Source organism: Clupea harengus, chromosome 8 (genome assembly GCF_900700415.2).
Source record: "Clupea harengus chromosome 8, Ch_v2.0.2, whole genome shotgun sequence".
Classification (NCBI taxonomy): Eukaryota; Metazoa; Chordata; class Actinopteri; order Clupeiformes; family Clupeidae; genus Clupea; species Clupea harengus.
The window spans coordinates 19,549,812-19,555,811 of NC_045159.1; the positions used below are offsets into that span (position 1 = coordinate 19,549,812).

Genomic DNA, 6,000 nt, shown 5'->3' on the forward strand with positions numbered 1-6,000 from the left:
CTGGGCAACTCTTAGGCATTTAGTCTGATTAGTTGCTGCTTGTGTTGTTTGGAAGTGATTCTGCTTGCTGCAGTTGTACACATCACACCCCATCTTAGGTGCTGACACTAAGCCCCTTTCTTCCTCTCCTCTCCTCTCCTCTCCTCTCCTCTCCTCTCCTCTCTCCACTGTGCTATGAGCCGCAGGTGAAAGAGAAGTTAACTAAGAACAGGGTGGCTTTGACTTGATGATGATGATGAATCCACATTAGACTACAAGCCCCTCACCTGTGCATAGGGAACTGCATGGGTCTGCGCCAGTGCAGGTCACGCCGCCACCCTCCAGTGCAGCTTGTGTACAATGCAAAAATGCCTGAAGAAGAAAAAAAGGCCCTTGGGTTTTGGTTGCAGCAAAAACAATGCAACCCCTTGAGCTGGTGAAAGTGTTCCAGCCCTGGCCAAACCACATTCCTGCAACCGAACACCTGTCTGTCTGTCTGTCTGTCTGTCTGTCTGTCTGTCAGTCAGAGGCCTGTTATTGGTCACCTGCTTCACAGCTTGGACTGAGAGCTGCCATAAAACTGTTTAGTAGTAGCCTACTGTTAATGTGGCATATCTGGTTGGATGGTGATTGATTAGTTAGTTAGTTAATTAGTTCCCAATAGTAGCTGAATGGATATGGCTCTGGTTTGGCACAAGTCTGGCACAAGTCTGGCTGAACAGGTCTAGATGATTGCATTGGTGCTGCTGCTCTGTGGGCAGGTAGTTTTACAGGTCTAGAGGATTGCACCGGTTCGAGTATCAGCCTGCTATGTGGGCAGGTAGTTTCACAGGTCTAGATGATTGCACCGGTTCGAGTATAAGCTGCTGTGTGGGCAGGTGGATTGTAATTTCCCTCAGTTTGCTCAGAGGAACTATATGAAACTAATGGGACTTTTGTCATGCAAAATGCACCTTTCCAAACAACCTGTATTGGCTCATCTTGTTCAGAGGAACTGTATTTATTGTATTAGTTATCCTTTCCCCCAGTGGATGGACCCTGGTGAAAGTGTGTGTCCTGCCGCAGCCTTGAGGAGTGTGTGTTATTCTGCGTGCTCCTTTGGACTGCCGCGGCCACGATGGCTCATAAACATTCCGTCAGGTGAAAGGAATGTTATCAGGGCGGGCGGCTGGGCAAACAGCGCTTTGTGGTGCTGTGTGTGTGTGTGTGTGTGTGTGCGTGTGTGCGTGTGTGTGTGTTGTGTTTGTGTTGTGCTGTGCTGTGCTGCTGCGAGTAGTGATCGGGGACGAGGGACAGGGGACGGCTCCCAGGCCTGTGCTTTATTGGCGAACCTTGAGCGTCTGCAGAGGCCTGTGGCCGCATCAGCAGCCTCATAAAAGAGACCTGAGGAATTTCCAACGCCGCTCAATCAGAGTGTGTGACTCACAGGGCAGCTATGCGGCCGCCGTGTTTGCACACGCGCGCATACACACAAATACCCGCATACACACACACACACACACACACACGGCTCGCAACACCAGGGCAGTGACCACTGTGGCACTGCCAGGGTGGTGTGTATTTGTTTCTGATGGGACATTTGCGAAATGCACCTTATTTTCTCTCTCTCTCTCTGTCTTTTATATGATCCCTCTCTTTCTCCCTCTCTCTTTTATAGCTTTCATCCCCCTCTTTATCTCTCCCCCCGCTATCTCCTTTTCTGCTATCTCTTTTGTCTGAGTTTGCCTGCATTGGTGTTTATTAGTTAGGGAAGACCCTTGGTTTGTCATCTTCTGCGATGAAGTCATCCCCAAGTAACATGGGGTGTGCGTAGTGCACGTGTTTGGGTTGGAATGTTTTCCTCTGCCTCACGCCCTGCTATCTAACTGGAGATGCCCCTTCCCCAGGCCTGACCAATCACCTTTTATCTCTGTGTGTGTGTGTGTGTGAGTGTGTGCACGCCTGTGCTCATGTGGGCAAAGTTGGCTGGTAGAGATGATGTCATTGTGCAGTTGTGTGTTTACACAGATATGCTGGAGACCTTTCTCTGGTCTTACAAACACGACTGCGTGCTGCGCAGAGTGTGTGATGGAGGCGCGTTTCTTGGGTTCAGTGACCCTGCGGTGTACTTGTGTCAGCCCTCTCACCCTCTGGTGTACTTGTGTTAGCCCTCTCACCCTGTGGTGTACTTGTGTTAGCCCCTTTCACCCTGCGGTGTACTTGTGTTAGCCCTCTCACCCTCCGGTGTACTTGTGTTAGCCCTCTCACCCTCTGGTGTACTTGTGTTAGCCCTCTGGACGCCTCACCCTCTGGTGTACTTGTGTTAGCCCTCGCACCCTCTGGTGTACTTGTGTTAGCCCTCTCACCCTCTGGTGTACTTGTGTTAGCCCTCGCACCCTCTGGTGTACTTGTGTTAGCCCTCGCACCCTCTGGTGTACTTGTGTTAGCCCTCTCTGGTGTACTTGTGTTAGCCCTCTCACCCTCTTGTGTACTTGTGTTAGCCCTCTCACCCTGTGGTGTACTTGTGTTAGCCCTCTCACCCTGTGGTGTACTTGTGTTAGCCCTCTCTGGTGTACTTGTGTTAGCCCTCTCTGGTGTACTTGTGTTAGCCCTCTCACCCTCTGGTGTACTTGTGTTAGCCCTCTCACCCTCTGGTGTACTTGTGTTAGCCCTCTCTGGTGTACTTGTGTTAGCCCTCTCTGGTGTACTTGTGTTAGCCCTCTCACCCTGTGGTGTACTTGTGTTAGCCCTCTCTGGTGTACTTGTGTTAGCCCTCTCACCCTCTGGTGTACTTGTGTTAGCCCTCTCACCCTCTGGTGTACTTGTGTTAGCCCTCTCTGGTGTACTTGTGTTAGCCCTCTCACCCTCTGGTGTACTTGTGTTAGCCCTCTCTGGTGTACTTGTGTTAGCCCTCTCACCCTCTGGTGTACTTGTGTTAGCCCTCTCACCCTCTGGTGTACTTGTGTTAGCCCTCTCTGGTGTACTTGTGTTAGCCCTCTCTGGTGTACTTGTGTTAGCCCTCTCACCCTCTGGTGTACTTGTGTTAGCCCTCTGGACGCCTCCACTGTTGTCCCGTGAGATCCCAGAGATTGTGATATCAGAGTGTGTGTGTGTGTGTGTGTGTGTGTGTGTGTGTGTGTGTGTGTGTGTGTGTGTGTGTGTGTGTGTGTGTGTGTGTGTGTGTGTGTGTGTGTGTGTGTGTGTGTGTGTGTGTGTGTGTGTGTGTGTGTGTGTGTGTGTGTGTGTGTGTGTGTGTGTGTGTGTGTGTGTGTGTGGGTGTGGGGGTGGGTGGGTGGGTGTAGGCGAGAGAGTGGGTGCTGTGGTGTGGGACTTCCAGGTGTGTGTGTGTTGGGTTTTGTTGTGGGGGGTGGGGGGCTCTCGTGTGTTTCTTGTTCAGGGCAATCTTGGGGCTTTCCAGCACGGGACTCCCACATGATCTGGCTATGGGGGGATTTTCACTGGTAAGAGAGAGAGAGAGAGAGCGCAAAAGGTGGGGATTCGGAGGGGAGAGGAAAAGCAAGAGATGGATGGTGGAGGCGAGGAAAGGGGGATATGGAGAGTTGAGAGAGGGATATGGAGAGATGAAAGAGGGGTGAAATGGATGTTAAAGGAGAGGAAAGAGAGAAAAGGGGAATATGGAGAGATGAGAGAGGGGAAAGATGGATGTGGTGTGAAGTCAACAGTGGAGGGTGATCTGTAGAGGGATATCAGAGGAGAGATGTGCATGTTGGAGGAGAGAGGGGGAAGAAGAGGATTTAATGGGAGAAATTAAGAGGTGGAGGATAGAGAGGAGAGGGGGAAGAGGTGGAAGGTAGAGGAGAGGGGAGAGGGGGAAGAGGTGGAGAATAAGAGGGGGAAGAGGTGGAGGAGAGGGGGAAGAGGTGGATAGAGGAAAGGGGGGAGAGGTGGAGGATAGAGGAGAGAGAGGGGGAAGAGGTGGAGGAGAGAGGAGAGGGGGAAGAGGTGGATAGAGGAAAGGGGGGAGAGGTGGAGGATAGAGGAGAGAGAGGGGGAAGAGGTGGAGGAGAGAGGAGAGGGGGAAGAGGTGGAGGAGAGGGGGAAGAGGTGGAGGAGAGAGAGGAGAGGGGGAAGAGGTGGAGGAGAGAGGGAGAGGGGGAAGAGGTGGAGGATAGAGGAGAGAGAGGAGAGGGGGAAGAGGAGGAGGAGAGGGGGAAGAGGTGGAGGAGAGAGAGGAGAGGGGGAAGAGGTGGAGGATAGAGGAGAGAGAGGAGAGGGGGAGGAGAGGGGGAAAGAGGTGGAGGAGAGGTGGAGGGAGAGGGAGAGGGGGGAAGAGGTGGAGGAGAGAGAGGAGAGGGGGAAGAGGTGGAGGAGAGAGAGGAGAGGGGGAGAGGTGGAGGAGAGAGAGGAGAGGGGGAAGAGGTGGAGGAGAGAGGAGAGGAGGAGGAGAGGGGGAAGAGGTGGAGGAGAGAGAGGAGAGGGGGAAGAGGTGGAGGATAGAGGAGAGGGGGAAGAGGGGGAAGAGGTGGAGGAGAGGGGGAAGAGGTGGAGGAGAGGGGGAAGAGGTGGAGGAGAGAGAGGAGAGGGGAAGAGGTGGAGGAGAGAGAGGAGAGGGGGAAGAGGTGGAGGAGAGAGGAGAGGGGGAAGAGGTGGAGGAGAGAGAGGAGAGGGGGAAGAGGTGGAGGATAGAGGAGAGAGAGGGGAGGGGGAAGAGGTGGAGGAGAGAGAGGAGAGGTGGAGGAGAGAGAGGAGAGGGGGAAGAGGTGGAGGAGAGAGAGGAGAGGGGGAAGAGGTGGAGGATAGAGGAGAGAGAGGAGAGGGGAAGAGGAGGTGGAGGAGAGAGGAGAGGGGGAAGAGGTGGAGGATAGAGGAGAGAGAGGAGAGGGGGAAGAGGAGGTGGAGGAGAGAGGAGAGGGGGAAGAGGTGGGTTTATGGAATAGAGAGATGAATGCAACATGAGAACTGTGGATAGATGAACAGGGGAGCTGGATGGATAACACAAAGATGAAAGAGAAGATGTTAGACAAGAGAGGAGAGAGAGAAGAGGTGGAGGAGAGAGGAGAGAGAGGTGGATGATATTCTGGTGCAGGAGGAGGATTTGCCGGTAAAGAGAGGCAAACTCAACATGGGCTTGCTGGGGGACTTTGTGTGTGTGTGTGTGTGCTTGGGAGATTTTCTCCCGGCCGAGTTAAATTTAGAATGAGCCGCGGGGGTCTGTTCTCCCTCTCCTCCATTATTCATCGCCTAAAGGAGCCAGTTCAGTTTTCACTGTTCCCCAACCTGCCAGGCCCCGCCAGAGAGAGCCAGAGAGAGCTAGAGAGAGCCCAAACACGCCTCACGTTTCAGCACCAGAGCTTTCACACAGGAAATACAGACCGAGAATACTCATAGAGCTCTACAGTCAGCCAACTACAGGAAATACACATAGAGCTCTACAGTCAGCCAACTACAGGAAATAGAGCTCGACCGTCAGCCAACTACAGGAAAGACTCATAGAGCTCTACAGTCAGCCAACTACAGGAAAGACTCATAGAGCTCTACAGTCAGCCAACTACAGGAAAGACTCATAGAGCTCTACAGTCAGCCAACTACAGGAAATAGAGCTCTACAGTCGGCCAACTACAGGAAATAGAGCTCTACAGTCGGCCAACTACAGGAAATACTCATAGAGCTCTACAGTCAGCGAACTACAGGAAATAGAGCTCTACAGTCAGCCAACTACAGGAAATACTCATAGAGCTCTACAGTCGGCCAACTACAGGAAATAGAGCTCTACAGTCAGCCAACTACAGGAAATACACATAGAGCTCTACAGTCAGCCAACTACAGGAAATACTCATAGAGCTCTACAGTCGGCCAACTACAGGAAATACACATAGAGCTCTACAGTCAGCCAACTACACTGTATGAACACCACCACAGCTACAGCTAACTGTAAGTATAGGTCACTAAGACAAACAAGGTCTTTGAACTGAAGGAGCCTCAGAAGAATTCCATACGTCAATCGTTCTAAATTGAATGAGAGCTACAAGATAAGGGCACATATCAATGGAGAGGTGACTTGTCTCAAAAGAATGTTACAGC

At 52.2% G+C, this 6,000-nt stretch overlaps 1 protein-coding gene across 1 annotated transcript in view; it reads left to right on the forward strand.

Annotated features, from left to right (window-relative positions):
* Window positions 1-6,000, forward strand: part of wwc1 (WW and C2 domain containing 1) — a 35,341-nt gene that overhangs the window by 2,227 nt on the left and 27,114 nt on the right. The window lies entirely within an intron of this gene.